Source organism: Aotus nancymaae, unplaced genomic scaffold, assembly GCF_030222135.1.
Source record: "Aotus nancymaae isolate 86718 unplaced genomic scaffold, 86718_ANA_hifiasm-v0.15.2.pri h1tg000210l, whole genome shotgun sequence".
NCBI lineage: Eukaryota > Metazoa > Chordata > Mammalia > Primates > Aotidae > Aotus > Aotus nancymaae.
Window position 1 is genome coordinate 532,942 of NW_026988625.1, and position 17,990 is coordinate 550,931.

The 17,990-nt window shown below is 49.7% G+C and overlaps 1 pseudogene; it reads right to left on the bottom strand.

Moving 5' to 3' along the window:
• Positions 1–2,442: 2,442 nt before the first annotated feature.
• Positions 2,443–2,553, bottom strand: LOC135273049 (small nucleolar RNA U13; annotated as a pseudogene).
• Positions 2,554–17,990: the final 15,437 nt, after the last annotated feature.

Consider the following 17,990-nt stretch of genomic DNA (forward strand, 5'->3'; position numbering starts at 1 on the left):
TGGCCCCAAAAATATTTTAAAATATTTATACCCTCTCAGACCAGTATTCCAGAATCCTGTTCTGGGGAAATTAACCACGTTTACAGACCACGTACTTATTATCTGTCTCTCTACCCATAAGTAAGTTTGTACCTGTAAGCTTGTAACCCATGCCTAGGAGCACACTTGAGACAATAGGCATTCACAGTTCCCTTGTTCATCTACATTTGAAAACTAGTATGGCTGGGCTCAGTGTCTCATGCCTGTAATCCCAACACAACACTTTGGGAGGCCAAGACCAGCGAATCGCCTGAGGTCAGGAGTTCGACAACACCCTGGCCAACATGGTGAAACCCCTGTCTCTACCAAAAATACAAAAAGTAGCTGGGTGTGGTGGCGAATGCCTGTAGTCCCAGCTACTTGGGAGGCTGAGACACAAGAATCGCTTGAACCCAGGAGGCGGAAGTTGCAGTAAGCCAAGGTCATGCCTTCGCATTCCAGCCTGGGCAACAGAGGGAGACTCCATCTCAAAAAACAACAACAAAAAAGATAACGAATGTACAATAATATTTTTAAGTGTCATTTATAATAATGAAAAGAAAGCATATACAAATTGGTTCATGCCTGTAAAGTGTTGACTTTGGGAGGCGGAGGCAGGCAGAGCACTTGAGATCAGCAGTTTGAGACCAGCCTGGCCAACATGGCGAAACCCCATTCTGCTCGAACTCAGGAGGCAGAGGTTGCAGTGAGCTGAGGTGGTGGCACTGCACTCCAGCCTGGGCAACAGAGTGGGACACCATTAAAAAAAAAAATAGGCAGGGGGCAGTGGCTCACTCCTATAATCCCAGCACTTTGGGAGGCTGAGGATGGTGGATCACCTGAGGTCAGAAGTTTGAGACCAGCCTGGTCAGCATGGTAAAACCTGGTTTCTAGTAAAAATACAAAATTGGCCGGGCGTGTTGGCGCACGCCTGTAATCCCAGCTACTTGGAAGGCTGAGGCAGGAGAATTGCTTGAACTCGGGAGGCGGAGGTTCCAGTGAACCGAGATCCTGCCATTCCACTCCAGCCTGGGTGACAAGAGTAAAATTACGTCTCCAAAAATAATAATAATAATAATAATAATAATATATAATAACATAGCCACCTCGCCTGGCTAAAGTTATAAAATAGTAGTCCCAGCTACTTGGGGGACTGAGGCAGGAGGATCACTTAAACCTGCAAGGTGGAAGTTTCAGTGAGTCAAAATCGCACCACTGCACACTCCAGCCTGGACAACAGAGCCAGACCCTGTCTGAAAACAAAAATTATATATTTTGGGCTGGGTGCGGTGGCTCACGCCTGTAATCCCAGCACTTTGGGAGGCCGAGGTGGGCAGATCATGAGGTCAAGAGATCGAGACCACCCTGTCCATGGTGAAACCCCGTCTCTATTAAAAAAAAAAGATTAATTAAAAAAAAAAAAACAAAAATTATATTTTTCAGATGCATGCAAAAATACTGATATATGGAGAAGCAACTGAAGAAAATAAATAAAAAAATAATATGCACAGAAGTTCTCTCTGGAGATTGGGAAATTTTTTATACACATGTATATTTTAGCATGTGTGTGTGTTTTTTTTTTTTTTTTTTGAGACAAAGTCTCACACTGTCGTCACCCAGTGGCATGAACTCGGCTCACTGCAAAATCCACCTCCTGGGTTCAAGTAATTCTCCTTTCTCAGCCTCCTGAGTAGCTGGGACTACAGGCGTGTGCCACGCCCAGCTAATTTTTTTTTTTTTTTTTTTTTTTTTGTATTTTTAGTAGAGATAGGGTTTCACCATGTTGACCAGGATGGTTTTGATCTCCTGACCTTGTGATCCGCCCACCTCGGCCTCCCAAAGTGCTGGGATTACAGGCGTGAGCCACCGCACCCTGCCGTGTGTGTTATTTTAATTTTATAAAAGTAACATGTCTAATTGGAACAATTCTAGAGATACTGAAGCACATTTTATTTTATTTTATTTTATTTTTATTTTGAGACGGTGCCTACCTCTGTTGCCCAGGCTGGAGTGCAGTGGCATGATTACAGCTCACTGCAGCCTCTACCTCCTAGGCACAAATGATGCTCCCAGCTGTGACTACAGGTATGCATCACCACACCTGGCTAATTTTTTATTTTCTTTAGAGACAGGATCTCACTATGTTCTCAGGCTGGTGTCAAACTCCCAGACTTAAGCAATTTTCCCACCTTGGTCTCCCAAAGTGCTGGGATTACAGGCATGAGACACCATGCCCAGCAATTTTTTTAAGTTAAATTCTTCCTCCTCCACCTGAATTAGTCCTTTCTAAAGTAACATTAACAGTTTGACTCTCTTCTCTGACATCAATATGTGTCTATTCACCTTACAGAAAAGATCCTACTATTTTGAAATCATAGACATTTTTCAAGTTCATTTCCATAAATCATTCTTTTTTTTTTTTAATGTCAGACGGGTAATATGCCTATGTTGTAACAAGGTTGGAAGGTGGCACGGCACATCTTACACAGGAACGGGTGAACACATAATCATCATGCTTAAGAACTACAAAAGGATCATAATTCATTCTATAAAAACTGACAAATATTCCAGAGTCTGGAGCTTCTGTAACTTATTCAACACTTCCTTGACCATGGCTGTTCAGTTTATTTACAGTGTGGTGCCTTTTTTTTTTTTTTTCAAGACAGATTCTCGCTCCTGTCACCCAAGCTAGAGTGCAGTGGCAGGATCTCACCTCACTGCAACCTCTGCCTCTCAGGTTCAAGCAGTTATGCCTCAGTGTTCTGAGTAGCTGGGATTACAGGCATCTGCCATCACACCTGGCTAATTTTTGTATTTTCAGTGGAGATGGGGTTTCACCATGTTGGCCAGGCTGGTCTTAAACTCCTGACCTTAAGTGATCCACCCGCCTCGGCCTCCCACAGTGTTGAGATTATAGGCGTGAGCCACCGCACCCAGCCTACAGTATGGTGCTATTAAAAAATATTTTTAGGCCTGGCGTGGTGGCTCACACCTGTAATCCCAGCACTTTGGGTGGCCAAGGCAGGTGGATCACTCCATCTCATAAAAAAAAAAAAAAAAAAAAAATATTTTCAGGCTGGGTACAGTGGCTCACAACTGTAATCCCTGCACTTTGGGGATGCTGAGGCAGGTGGATCACATGAGGCCCAGAGTTTGAGTCAAGAGAAAGACCAGCTTAGTGATCACGACAAAACTCTGACTCTACTAAAATATTAGCCAGGCGTGGTGTCACATGCCTGTAATCCCAGCTACTTGGGAGGCTGAGGTGGGAGAATTGCTTGGACTAGGGAGGCAGAGGTTGCGGTGAGTTGAGATCCTGCCACTGCACAACATGCTAGGCAACAGAACAAGACCTTGTCTTAAAGTAATTAATTAATTAATTAATAGAAAGAAAATAGAAGATTTCACCAGGTGCAGTGGCTCACGCCTTTAATCCCAGCACTCTGGGAGGCCCAGGCGGGTGGATCACGAGGTCAAGAGATCGAGACCATCCTGGCCAACATGGTGAAACCCCGTCTCCACTAAAAAATACAAAAATTAGCTGGGCGTGGTGGCGGGTGCCTGTAGTCCCAGCTACTCGGGAGGCTGAGGAAGGAGAATTGCTTGAACCTGGGAGGTGGGGGTTGCAGTGAGCCAAGATCATGCCACTGCACTCCAGCCTGGCGCCTGGTGACAGAGCAAGACTCTGTCTCAAAAAAAAAAAAAAAGAAAATGGAAGATTCCAAAAATTTGTTCTCACTGGCAGCAACCCAGTAAAGTTAAATCTGGGGAGAAGGTAATATGGAAATATAAAAGCTACAGATTGGCAGGGATGGGAGGACCTGCCAGAAATGGGTTCATTTTGTGACCTAACTCCTTCCAAATTCTCTGTGTGTCTAGTCCAGGATCTAACTTCTATGATCCACTTTCCTCATCCATTTGGGAATCAGGGCACCACTCCCTTGGGAGATTTGACTGACATGAGGTTGAGCAGGCAGAGCACAGAACTCAGGCTCTGGTGAGCCTGGTACGGTGACTATGATAGTTGTGTCATGTAGAAAGGGTCAATTAGAGCTGATTTGTTATTTTACCATTATCTGTTTTCAATAAAAACAATAAGAAAACAAATATACAAAATATCCCCAAACAGTAAATTCCAGCTTCTTACCATGACAGCTAGATTTAACATTTAACAGTATGACCAGTTAAATTTGAATTTCAGATAAACAACCAATAATTCCTTAGTATAAGTATGTCCCATACACTATCACCTCTCACCTCCCCATATCCCAAGCTCAAGACACCTTATATACACCATGATTTCTCCTCCCATCTCTGGACATTCACACCAGGGCTCCTCCTGCCTGGGCCACCCTTCTCCCTTCTCTCACCTGTGCCTGATGAACAGCTCCTCAGTTCAGACATCATCTCTCGCAGGAAGTCTCCTGTGATCCAGGCTAATCACCCTGATACAGTCCTGAAATACTGCTGAGCAGTCGGCATGACAGCAGGAAGGCTTGGTCTTGTTCACTGTTGTACCCAGCTTATACATGGCACCAGGTAGGTTCTCAGGCATTCAAGACCAGCCTGGCCAGCATGGTGAAACCCCATCTCTACTAAAAATACAAAAATTAGCCAGGCATGGTGGTAGGCATCTGTAATCCCAGCTACTTGGGAAGCTGAGGCAGGAGAATCGAGGATCACTTGAATCTGGGAGGCAGAGGTTGTAGTGAGACGAGATCTCACCATTGAACTCCAGCCTGAGCAACAGGCTTCAGACTCCATCTTAAAAAAAATAAAAAAAGTCAGCCAGGTGCAGTGGCTCATGCCTGTAATCCCAGCACTTTGGGAGGCCGAGGTGGGCGGATCACCTGAGGTCGGGAGTTCGAGATCAGCCTGACCAACATGAAGAAACCCCATCTCTACTAAAAATACAAAATTAGCTGGGCATGGTGGCACATGCCTATAATCCCAGCTACTGGGGAAGCTGAGGCAGGAGAATCACTTAAACCCAGGAGGCAGAGGTTGCAGTGAGCCGAGCTCGCGCCATTGCACTCCAGCCTGGGCAACAAGAGCAAAACTCTGTCTCGGAAAAAAAAAAAGTCAAATGAGGTCAGATGTAGTGGTTCACACCAGTAAATCCCAGCACTTTGGGAGACTGAGGTGGGCAGATCACCTAAAGTCAGGTGTTCAAGACCAGCCTGACCAACATGTGAAATCCCATCTCTACTAAAAGTACAAAAATTTAGCCAGGTATGGTGACACATGCCTGTAATCCCAGCTTTTCAGGAAGCTGAGGCAGGAGAATCCCTTGAACCTGGGAGGCAGAGTTTGCAGTGAGCTGAAATCATGCCATTGCACTCCAGCCTCGGCTATAGAGCAAGACTCCTTCTCAAAAAAAAAAAAGAAAAAACATCAAATGAGACCACTCATCGTGGCTGGCACCTATAATCTCAGCACTCTGGGAAGCCAAGGTGGGAGGATTGCTTGAGCCCAGGAGTTTGAGACCAGCCTGGGCAACATAGTGACATCCCATCTCAAAAAAAAATTTAAAAATCAGCCAGGCATTGTGGCACTCGTCTATAGTCCTAGCTACTTGGGAGGCTGAGGTGGGAGAATTGCTTGATTCCAAGAACTGGAAGTTGCAATGAGCTATACTTGCGCCATTGGACCCCAGCTGCTCAACAGCCAGACCCTGTCTCAAAAAAACAAAAAATTAAAAAAGCCAGGCATGGTGGAATTCACCTGTAGTCCCAGCTACTCAGGAGGCTGAAGTGGGAGGATCTTTTGAACCCAGTAAGTTGATGCTGCAGTAAGCCAAGTTTGCACCACTGCACTCCAACCTGGGAGACAGAGTGAGACCCTGAGTCTAAATAATAATAATAATAATAATGAAAGTCAAATGAATAAGGCCAGGGGCGGTGGCTCATGCCTGCAATCCTAAGCACTTTGGAAGGCTGAGGAAGGTGGCTCACTTGAGCCCTGGAGTTAGAGACCAGCCTGGGCAACATGGCAAAACTTAAAAATACAAAAAAGAAAAAAAACAGGTGTGGTGGTGCTTGCTTGAAGTCCCAGCTACTCAGGAGGCAGAGGTGGGAGGATGGCTTGAGTCCAGGAGGTCAAGGCTGCAGTGAACTGAGATTACATCACTGCAGCCTAGCCATGGTGACAGGGCAAGACCCAGTCTCCAAAAAGAAAAAAAAAAGTCAAATGAATAAATGAAGGAATTTCCTTCCAACTCCCCCTTCCCTCCCTTTCGGAGCCATATAAATTCATTCATTATTTGTAACAGGGAATGCCATTCAGGCAGCTTATGCAGATCCCATAACTGGGAGGTAGAATCTCTCTTGCAAGAGCAATATCTCCACTCAAATTCTGGTTGCTAATTTTGGCTCCCAATGTTGAGTTTTCACTCTATGGGTGGGCAAAGCACTTTCCTCACCTACACTTGCTGTTTCTCATCACCACCTAGGAGAGGGTGTTGTTACTGCTACCCCATTTCACAGATGAGAAAACCAAGGTTAGAGAGGTTAAGTCACCTGCCCAACGTCCATAGCTAAGCTCAGACTCCAGCCCCTCAAACTAGCATGAGCTCAGTTCACCCTTTCAGGAGCACCATCTGAAGAATACATCCCCAGCAAGCATATTCCCTATAGCAAAGGCTCGGCCTGTGATGGGTGCCCCCCTCCTCACCACACACTTCCCTGTCAAGTCGCCACTCCTTCACCCCAAACAGAGCCAGGCACCTTGAACCCAAGGGAGGCCACTCATGGGACTGTCATTCAACCAACAGATGCTGACAGCAATGATGAGGTGGGCACTGGGCTAATGAACAGCACAGATGTGTCCCCTGGCCTCAGAAGCCCAGAGACTAAGGGGAAGTTGACAGAATACTTACAAGGGGGCTGGGGCTGGGCAAAAAGGTACAGGCTGTTTTGTCTGATCATAAGAGGGGAACTGATGGCCAGGTGTGGTGACTCACGCCTACAATCCCAGCACTTTGGGAGGCTGAGGTGGGTGGATCACGAGGCCAGGAGTTGAGACCAGCCTGACCAATATTGTGAAACCCCATCTCTACTAAAAATACAGAAATTAGCCCAGTGTGGTGGCGGGCACCTGTAGTCCCAGCTACTCAGGAGGCTGAGGCAGGAGAGTCATTTGAACCCAGGAGGCAGAGGTTGCAGTGAGCCGAGATCCTGCCACTGCACTCCAGCCTGGGTGACAGAGCGAGACTCCACCTCAAAAAAAAAAAAAAAAAAAAGAGGGGAACTAACTTCCCTGGTCTGAGGAGCCAAGGAAGGGGCTATGCCCTTGCCATTCCCTCTGCCCGCCATGCTGTTCTTCAGTGCCTGCTCTAAGGTCACTCCTGGTGTGGTTTTCTCTGGCCGCTCTCTCTTTTTAATTTGTATTCTTATCAGTTTTTTTACATACAGGGTCTCATTCTGCTGCCCAGGCTGGTGTGCAGTGGCACAATCATAACTCACTGCAGCCTTGAACTCATGGGCTCAAGGGATCCCCCTGTCCTAGTCTCCCAAGCAGCTGGGACTACAGGTATGCACCACTATCCCCAGCGGTTTTTTTTATTTTTAATTTTTTTGAGATGGAGTCTTATGCTGTCACCCAGGAGGCATGATCTCCACTTACTGCAACCTCCGCCTCCTCGGTTCAAACGATTCTCCGGCCTCAGCCTCCTGAGTAGCTGGGATTACAGGTGTGTGCCACCATGCCTGGCTAACTTTTAGTAGAAACGGGGTTTCACAATGTTGGTCAAGCTGGTCTTGAACTCCTGACCTCAGGTGATTTGCCTGCCTCAGCCTCCCAAAGTGCTGGGATTACAGGCATGAAACACTGCACCCAGCCAGCTCCACTTTCTTAGGGAGCTTCGCCTGTCCTCTGCTTGGGGCAGTTTGCGAACTCACTTCTCTGTATCTTCCAGGTCCTGGGTCTCCTGCTCTTGATTAATCTGTCACGTGCTGTTTGATCTCGGAGTTGTTTCTGCCATTAGACTGGCAGGGTCTGTTCTGGGCTCTGTGTGTAGGATGCCATGGCCCCAGTGCCTGGCCAGTACCTGCCTTGAGTGAATAGATGGGTGAAGGAGGGGACCCAGTTGTTCTTCTGTGATGGGTGGAGACAAGGGCCAGCAGGACTGTTTCTGGGTAAAGCCCATGGGGAGACAGTTGAACCAGGAACCAAATCGTGGCTGTGCCACTAACTGGCCAGATGCCCTAGAACTGATTTCTGTGGACCTCAGTTTTCCTACCTGTGACATGGGGACTCAGAGCTATATCCGCTTTAAATTGGCTTGTGTGAACGTCAGGTAGTTACAGGATGGAGAAGGCAGAAGTTTAGCAGAGCCTCAGAGAGTATCCCAGGGTCAGAGGTAGAGGCAAGGTGAGGCAATGCATTTCCCTACAGAAGTTTCTCTCTAGCAGTTTGGGGGTGGGACAGGAGTGGAGAAAATACATCCCCTCCTCAATCTGGGCTGAGGAACAGGGTTTGTGAGGCAACAAGAACCTCCCTGGGGCTCTGGGTTGCCTCCTTTGTCAAAGGGACGGCCTGTGTGCAGTGGCTCACACCTGTAATCCCAACACTTTGGGAGGCTGAGGCAGGAGGCCCAGACCAGCCTGGACGACATAGGGAGATCCTGTCGCTCCAAAAACAAAAAACTTTTTTTTTTAATTATTTTGTTTAATTTTATTTTTATTTTTTTAAGATGAGGTTTCACCATGTTGGTCAGGCTGGTCTGGAACTCCCGACCTCAGGTGATCTGCCCTCCTTGGCCTCCAAAGTGCTTGGATTATAGGCGTGAGCCACCATGCCCAGCCCCAAAAAATTAAAAAAAAAAAATTAGCCAGGCATGGTGGTGGCACCTGGAGTCCCAGCTACTTGGGAGACTGAGGTGGAGGGACTGCTTCAGCCTAGAGAGGTTGAGGCTGCAGTGAGCTATGATGGCACCACTGTACTCCAGCCTGGGCAACAGAGTGAGACCCTGTGTCTAAAATAAAAAGAGCACCTGGCGTGGTGGCTTGCACTTGCAATCCCAGCACTTTGGGGGGCCGAGGCAGGCAGATCACTTGCGGTCAGGAGTTCAAGACCAGACTGGCCAACATGGTGAAACCCTGTCTCTACAAAAATACAAAAGTTAGCCAGGCGGCCAGGCACGGTGGCTCACGCCTGTAATCCCAGCACTTTGGGAGGCCGAGGCGGGCGGATCACCTGAGGTCAGGAGTTTGAGATCAGCCTGTCCAACATGGTGAAACCCCACCTCTATTTCTTTTTTAAAAAATTAAAAAGCCAGACGTGGTGGGCTCACGCCTGTAATCCTTGCACTTTGGGAGGCTAAGGTGGGTGGATCACCTGAGGTCAGGAGTTCAAGACCAGCCTGGCCATCATGGTGAAACCCCATCTTTAAAAAAAAAAAAAAGTTAGCCAGGCATGGTGGCACGTGCCTGTAATCCCAGCTACCCAGCAGGCTGAGACGGGAGAATTGCTTGAACCTGGGACGCAGAGGTTGCAGTCAGCCGAGATCGCGCCATTGCACTCCAGCCTAGGTGACAAAGTGAGACTCTGTCAAAAAATAAAAAATAAATAATAATAAAAAGAGGGTGGTAGTGGACCAAGGTCTAATGGCATGGAATTTCCAAATTCTAGCTTTCTAGTTTTCTTTGGGGAGGCTTCCTCCATCACCAGGACCCAGTAGAGCCTCAGATGGCGGGAAGCGGTGGGGTGGGGGCACATATCCCTCCTGGCCAAGACACTAGGAAGCCCCTGAGCTGGGGCAACAGCCTCTGGTCACAGTCACGAGGGAGGCTGGGTGCAGCAGCGCTTATCTCGCCTGACCTTGTGGAGACTGACCACTCCCTCCTTCTGGAAAATGTTGCCCCCTGCCCTCTCCAAGGCCTCTTCTTTCTTACATCCCCGGTCCTGGTCGGGGCCTCAGCACTCAATTTTACTCCTTGACCTGCAACCCTGGGGTGCTTTTGCCGGGCCCCAGCCCACGGCCATCTGCCAAACACCTCCCCCTCGAGTCCCTGCGGCATCTCTGACTCAGCAGGTCTGTGCCTGCCCCTGCTGTTCCCCCCACCCAGTGGCTCTGCAGAGCACCCTGTTGCCCAAGCCCTGAGTGCTGGCCACTCCCAGCACCTCGCCCTCCCCCACCACCAGCACCACCAATTTGAATTCCTATCTCTCCCTCTGGCCTCCTCCCTAGACCCAGGCCCTGCCCCAGGGTGGGGGAAGGAATCCTACAGATAAGGGCATTGGTCAAAGGGACACACCTGGGTTCAGACCCCCAGCTCTGCCCCCAACCTGCTAAATGACCTTGACAAATGACCTCCCCTTTCCAAATCTGAGTTATTCCCTATGTAAAAGGGGGAAATAATTAAACTATGTGGGTACATTGTGATGAGCTGAGCAATATGTGAGCATGCAGTGAGGGCTCAGGAAAGGTCAGTTTTCCAGGGGAAGCATGGCCGCTGAGAGCCCCAATCCAGTGCTTCTAATTCACAGGCTGGTTGGTGCTTTTTTTTTGGAGACAGGGTTTCACCATGTTGGCCAGGCTGGTCTCGAACTCCTTACTTCAGGTATCCTCCCGCCTTGGCCTCCCAAAGTGTTGGAATTACAGGCGTGAGCCACCATGTCCGACTGGTTTGTGCTTTTAAATTGGAAATGGGTTGGTCCACAAATCCCGATGCCTGGTCCATGCCAGGTCCACGTACCTGCATTCAGGGTGCAGGGTGGAGTAAGATGGTCTGAAGGGAGAGGTAGCCACATGAATAATTCCTGGGGACGATTTGGGATTATGCCTAAAGGCTGTCCAAGCACGTGGGAGGGTAGCGAAATCCAGTAAAAGAGGGGAGAATGGGGAAGGCTGCCCACAAGAGGTGGTTTTCGAAGGACACCTGGGAGCAAGCTGGCTGTAGGCACAGGACAGCTGGAAGGGCAATTTTTGGGAAGAGGAAATTAAGGCTGAAAGTCAAAAAACAAAGGAACTGCCTGAGGTCTTTCAACTGAGAAGTGAATGGGCCAGGGTTCAGATTTAGCCTCCACTCCATTCTTAGGCTGGGCAGGAGGTACCTTGCCCCCAGGAAGGTGCCTTTAATCCAAAGCACCCTGACCAAGGGGCTGTGCCTAAGACTGAGGCCCAGGTCCTGGAGTTCCACCAAGGTACAGCCAGCCAGACAGTCCAGTGACCGGAGGATTTACTGGGGCTTCTAGGGACCCCGTGAGAGGGCAAAAAGAGGGCACACAAGCCTGTAGATATCAGATATAGATAGTGAGGACTAGGGCTTCATGGGGCGGGTAGAAGGGCCCTGTGGGAGGGGGACATTTAGGAAGTCTTCCAAGCAGAGCATTCCAGCCTGAGGGAACAGACCCATTATAGACCCCACCCACCACCTAAGACAGGGACAGGTGGGGCTGAGCCTAGAGGCTGGCAGGACCTGTGGGGCCGCCTGTGGTGTCAGCAGTGCCACCTTAGCCCAGGAACCCTCTGTGCCTAGGTTCCTGGGGCTGGCTCCACCTGGCAATGTGCTTGGTTTCACAAGACTGGAGTTGGCCCATCGTGCTCCACCTCTGATGGAACACCTGACCTCCTGCACACCCCACCCAGCCTCCAAATTCAACCACCCCAGGAGTAACACAGGGAGAGTAGGGTGTGACCAGAAGGTGGAATGAGCTTAAAATAGGCTGTAGAGGTATCTGTGAGCTTTTTAAAAAATCATATCTTTCATACCCTGTTCTTGTGAAATCTCCAGATTTTGTACAACTGAAACTGATCAGTTAGCCCAACGCTTTGAAAATGCACAGCGGCAGTGGGCGAGAGGGGGCAGGTCATCGAGAGGTGGGGGCAGGGATGGGCCAGAGGCGCCTGGGCAGGGGTGGATGGGGCCGGGACAGGCTTAGTGACCCTTGCACCAGAACTCTCTGGACGCCGCCCCTTCGCCCACTCAATAGGCTCCTCTGCCTTCTGGCCAGCTGGGCTGCCCATCCCCCCTCGGTCCCCTCCTGGGCAGGTCTGGACTGGACAGGTTTTGGGCCTCCAGGTCGTGCAGTCAGTGAGGGAAGGGGCCTGGTGCAGGCCACAGACAGACATCCACCTCCTTCCCAACCCGCCCCTATCCCCCAGCAGCCTGCCAACCTTGCTAGACCTGTGTGTGTGGCTTTCCCTTCTGCTGAAAGTCTCCAGATTCTCAGGGCTCTGCAGAGGAAGCCAAGCTGGGCTTAGAACCGTGCTCCCCTGCCCCCACCCCCGACCTGTGCCCTCATCAGCTTTCTTTTAAATGTTTTTGTAGAGACAGAGTCTCGCTATGTTGCCTAGGCTTGTCTCAAACTCCTGGTCTCAAGTTATCCTCCTCCCTCTGCCTCCCCCATAGCTGGGATTACAGGCACAAACCATGATGCCCAGCTTCTCATCAGCTGTCTGGGTCTCTCTCTGGGTCCTGACACCAGGCCAAGTGCTCTGTACACCTGACCTGCCCAAAACAAACCCAGATCTGCCACAGTCTGGGAAACTGAGGCTCAGAGAGGCCTTGCAGCTATCTCTGAGCAGGCTGGCATTTGGAGCCAGTGACTGGGTTTTGGAGCCCAATGACTCTGTGGCCCTGCCTCTCCAGCTTTATGCTTCTTAAAAACTGCCCGTGGCCTCTGAAGTTGAGGATTTAGGGAGCAGGGCTGCCAGAGTGGTGAAGAAGGAGATTTTCTGTGACTGGGCGTCAGAATGACCAGGCCTGACACTGGTCCCTGCTCCCCTGGAAGGTCAGCCCCTCTTGGTATGTGGGGGGTGGGCTGCCTAGGGTGCTCTGGGGAGAAGGGAGGGAGACGACGGGGCTGGCCAGTGGGGTGTGGATTCCAGGCCTGCTCGGTCAAAAACATACAGTATTTCCTGCTCCCCCTGACACTGGGTAGGCAGGTGTGGCCCAGGCAGCTCTCCCAGGTGTGCAGTCCCTGGGGAAATGACCCTTAGGTGCACCCAGGCTGCCCCCTGGCGGCAGCATGAGGTCCTCTTCCCAGGACCTGTAAGCCTCCCAAGGGAGGAGGTCCACACCAGCTGATGGATTGGCGCCTGTCCCCAGTCCCTTTCTTCTTTCCTGTGCCACTGCTCCCAGAGTTTCCCAAATCACTTGATCGACTGGGCGTGGTGGCTTACGCCTGTAATCCTAGCACTTGGGAGGCCGAGGTGGGCAGATTGCTTGAGCTCAGGAATTCAAGACCAGCCTGGGCAACGTGGCGAAACCCTGTCTCTACAGAAAATACAAAAATTAGCCAGGCATGGTGGCACATGCCTACAGTCCCAGCTACTTGGGAGGTTGAGGTGGGAGGATCAATAGCCCAGGAAGTCGAGGCTGCAGTGAGCTGTGGTTTCGCCACTGCACTCCAGCCTGGGTGACAGAGTGAGACCTTGTCTCAAAAAAAAATAATAAGGGCTGGGTGCGGTGGCTCACACCTATAATCCCAGCACTTTGGGAGGCCAAGGCGGGTGGATCACGAGGTCAAGAGATCGAGACCATCCTGGTCAACATGGTGAAATCCCGTCTCTACTTAAAAAATACAAAAAATTAGCTGGGCATGGTGGTGCGTGCCTGTAATCCCAGCTACTCAGGAGGCTGAGGCAGGAGGATTGCCTGAACCCAGGAGGCGGAGGTTGCAGTGAGCCGAGATTGCGCCATTGCACTCCAGCCTGGGTAACAAGAGCGAAACTCCATCTCAAAAAAAAAGAAAAAAAAAAGGCCTGAGAGAATAACTCTCAAATGCCCCTTTTAAAATAAATAAATAGGTCTTTGCCCCCTCACCCCTCCCTTTCAAAAAAATTTAAAAAATACATAAATAAATAAGGAAAAAAAAAGGCCAGGTGCAGTGGACTCAGTCTCAAATAAATAAATAAATAAGGGCCAGGCGTGGTGGTTCACGCCTATAATCCCAGCACTTTGGGAGGCCAAGGCGGGCGGATCACGAGGTCAGGAATTTGAGAGCAGCCTGACCAACATGGCGAAATCCTGTCTCTACTAAAAGATAAAAAAATTAGCTGGGTTTGGTGGCACATGCCTGTAGTCCCAGCTACTTGGGGGGCTGAGGCAGGAGAACTGCTTGAACCTGGGAGGCAGAGGTTGCAGTGAGCTGAAATTGCACCACTGCACTCCAGCCTAAGCGACAGAGTGAGACTGTCTCAAAAAAATAAAGTAAAATAAAATAAAACCTAGGCAACATGCTGTGGGGTGATAAGGGTTCTGGAGAAAAATAAAACAGGTCGGGGCTGGAGTGAAGGGTGGGGGTGCCTCTTCATAGCTCTGACAAAGACTACAGTGCAGCGGTCAGAAAAAAAAAGCTGATTTGAGGCAATGGTCAGGGTCAGGGAAACTTGTGAAATTAAGTAAAAAGTGATGGAACAGGCTAGGTGGGAAGTGGTGGCTCACACCTATAATCCTAGTGCTTTGAAAGGCTGAGCAGAGCAGGAGGATCACTTGAGGCCAGGAGTTTGAGATCTGCCTGGACAACATAGCAAGACCTTGTCTTTGCAAAAAATGTAAAAATTAGCTGGGGGCTAGGCATAGTGGCTCATGCCTGTAGGGAGGCTAAGGTGGGTGGATCACTCGAGCCCAGGAATTTGAGACCAGCTGGGGCAACATGGCAAAATACCATCTCTACAAAAAATACAAAAAAATTGCTGGGCATGGTAGTTTACGCCTGTAATCCAAGTACTTTGGGAGGCTGAGGCTGGCAGATTACCTGAGGTCAGGAGTTCGAGACTAGGCTGGCCAACATGGTGAAACCCCATTTCTACTAAAAATACAAAAATTAGCCGGGCATGGTGGCACATGCCTGTAATCCCAGCTACTCAGGAGGCTGAGGCAGGAGGATGGCTTGAGCCCAGGAGATGGAGGTTTCAGTGAGCCAAGATCGTGCACTCCAGCCTGTCCAACAGAGCAAGACTCTGTCTCCAAAAAAAGATTAGCTAGTCGTGGTGACATGCACCTGTAATCCCAGTTACTCGGGAGGCTGAGGTGGGAGGATCACTTGAGCCCAGGAAGTTGAGGCTATGATCATGCTATTGCATTCCAGATTGGTGACAGCCGTATTCCGTCTCAAAAAACAAAACACACAGGGCACAGTGGCTCACCTCAGCCTTCCAAAGTGCTGGGATTACAGGTGTGCACCACCATGCCCAGACTGAGAATGCATTAATTAAAGTTTCTATTCTCTTGCTACTCTGTCATTGCTCCCTTAGTGTGTGGGAACCATACTTGTCCCCACTTCTCAGTCAGAGAGCAGCCTGCCAACCTCCAAACTAGTTGCCCCTGACCTAAGAGGCCCCGGGCTATTCTCTCTGCAGGAGGAGCTGTCTTGTGGCTCACTGTGCTCAGACTCCCTTTCTAGGCTGTGGCTTCAGCTTCAGCAAGGATCTAGTGTATTGAAAAAGTGTAAAGAAGAGCAGAGATATTATTCATAATAGCTAAAAGGCAGAAATAAGTGAAGTGTTCATTGACAGATGAATGGATAAACAAAATGCGTTATATCCACACGATTGTCTATTAATCAGCCCAAAAAGGAAGAAGTCCAGGTGTGGTGGCTTGCACCTATAATCCCAGCACTTTGGGAGGCTGAGGCAGGTGGATTACTTGAGGCCAGGAGTTGGAGTCCAGCCTAGGCAGCATGGGAAAAACCCCTGTCTACTAAAAATATAAAAATTAGCCAGGTGTGGTAGCACTGGCACATGCTTATAATCCCAGCTACTCTGGAGGCCAAGGCACAAGAATCACTTGAAACCAAAAAGTGGAGGAGCCAGGAGCAGTGGCTCAGGCCTGTAATCCCAACACTTTGGGAGGCCAAGATGGGTGGATCACGAGGTCAGGAGTTCAAGACCAGCCTGGCCAAGATGGTGAAACTCCATCTCTATTGAAAAAAAAAAAAAGTGGAGGTTGCAGTGAGCCAAGATCACGCCACTGCACTCCAGCCTGGGTGACAGAGCAAGACTCTGTCTCAAATGATAATAATAATAATAAGAGAGGAGGTTTCGCCATGTTACCTAGGCTGGTCTCCAATCCCTTGGCTCAAGCCATCTGCCCACCTTGGCCTTCCAGATTGCTGGGACTACAGACTTGTGCCACTACCCTGGCCTTAAACAATTCTTTTTGAAAAGAAGAAAATTCTGACACATGCTAGAACATGGATGAACCTCAAGGACATTATGCTAAGGGAAGGAAGCCAAGGACTTGCCAGCCAAGGTCCCAGGCCATCAGGGGCTCCGGTGAGTGAGCAGGATTGAGCAGGTCCCTGGGAAGAGCACCAGAGGCTCTGCTCTGCTGGGAGTGTGGCACCAGTGGTGGCAGCCTGTGGAGTGGCAGGCTCTATGGAGCAGCTGCACACTCTGTTGAAGTACAAGGTGGTAGTCTTTCTCAAGGACGCTGGGGCAACTCCACTGTGTCTTCAGCAACACCCTCATGCAGGTCCTGCAGCTGCAGTCGACCCTGCATACAACATGCTGAATGATCCCTAGCTAGACAAGGCATTCAAGCCTATTCCACAGGCCGGGCGCGGTGGCTCACACCTGTAATCCCAGCAATTTGGGAGCAAGGCGGGTAAATCATCTAAGGTCAAACGTTTGAAACCAGCCTGGCCAACATAGCGAAACACTATCTCTACTAAAACACAAAAAATTGGCCGGGCACGGTGGCTCATGCCTATAATCCCAGCACTTTGGGAGGCCGAGGCGGGTGGATCACGAGGTCAAAAGATCGAGACCATCCTGGTCAACATGGTGAAACCCCATCTCTACTAAAAATACAAAAAATTAGCTGGGCATGGTGGCGCAGCCTGTTATCCCAGCTACTTAGGAGGCTGAGGCAGGAGAACTGCTTGAACCCAGGAGGCAGAGGTTGCGGTGAGCCAAGATCATGCTGTTGCACTCCAGCCTGGGTAACAAGAGCGAAACTCCGTCTCAAAAAATTAAAAAAACTGTAATCCCAGCACTTTGGGAGGCCGAGGCGGGTGGATCACGAGGTCAAGAGATCGAGACCATCCTGGTCAACATGGTGAAACCCCGTCTCTACTAAAAATACAAAAAATTAGCTGGGCATGGTGGCGCGTGCCTGTAATCCCAGCTACTCAGGAGGCTGAGGCAGGAGAATTGCCCGAACCCAGGAGGCGGAGGTCGCGGTGAGCCGAGATCACGCCATTGCACTCCGGCCTGGGTAACAAGAGCGAAACTCCGTCTCCAAAAAAAAAAAAAAAAAATTAAAAAAAAAAAAATACAAAAAATTGGCCAGGCGTGGTGGCTCATGCCTGTAATCCCAGCACTTTGGGAGGCCGAGGCAGGTGGATCACAAGGTCAGGAGATCAAAACCATCCTGGCTAACACGGTGAAACCTCGACTCTACTAAAAATACAAAATAGCCGGGTGTGGTGGCACAGGCTTGTAATCTCAGCTACTCAGGAGGCTGAGGCAGGAGAATCACTTGAACCCGGGAGGCAGAAGTTGCAGTGAGCCGAGATTGCACCACTGCACTCCAGCCTGGGTGACAGAGTGAGACTCTGTCTCAAAAAAAAGACTATTCCATGGGAGCAGAGGCAGGAGGATGGCTTGAGGCCAGGAGTTGGAGCCAAGCTAGGCAACAATCGAGACTTCCTTGTCTCTACACACACACACACACACACACACACTCCCCCCCCACACACACACACTAGCTGGGTGTGGTAGCACTTGCCTGTAGCTGAAGTGCCTATAGCTACTCAGGAGGCTGAGTTGGGAGGATTGTTTGAGTCCTGGAGGTTGAGGCTGCAGTGAGCTACAATTGTGCCATAACAGAATAGGGACCAGGTGGAAGAACTGAAAAAGTTGGGGATCCACTCCACCCTTTGAGATAGAAAAAAATACCAAGACTCAAAACGTGAGTGCCCAGGTCCTCACTAATCAGAGACTCACTGCCAAAAGAAGCCTTACCTATTTGGATTTTCACTAGTAAGCTAACAACTGCTAGTAACCGATCTTTCTGGTTTGT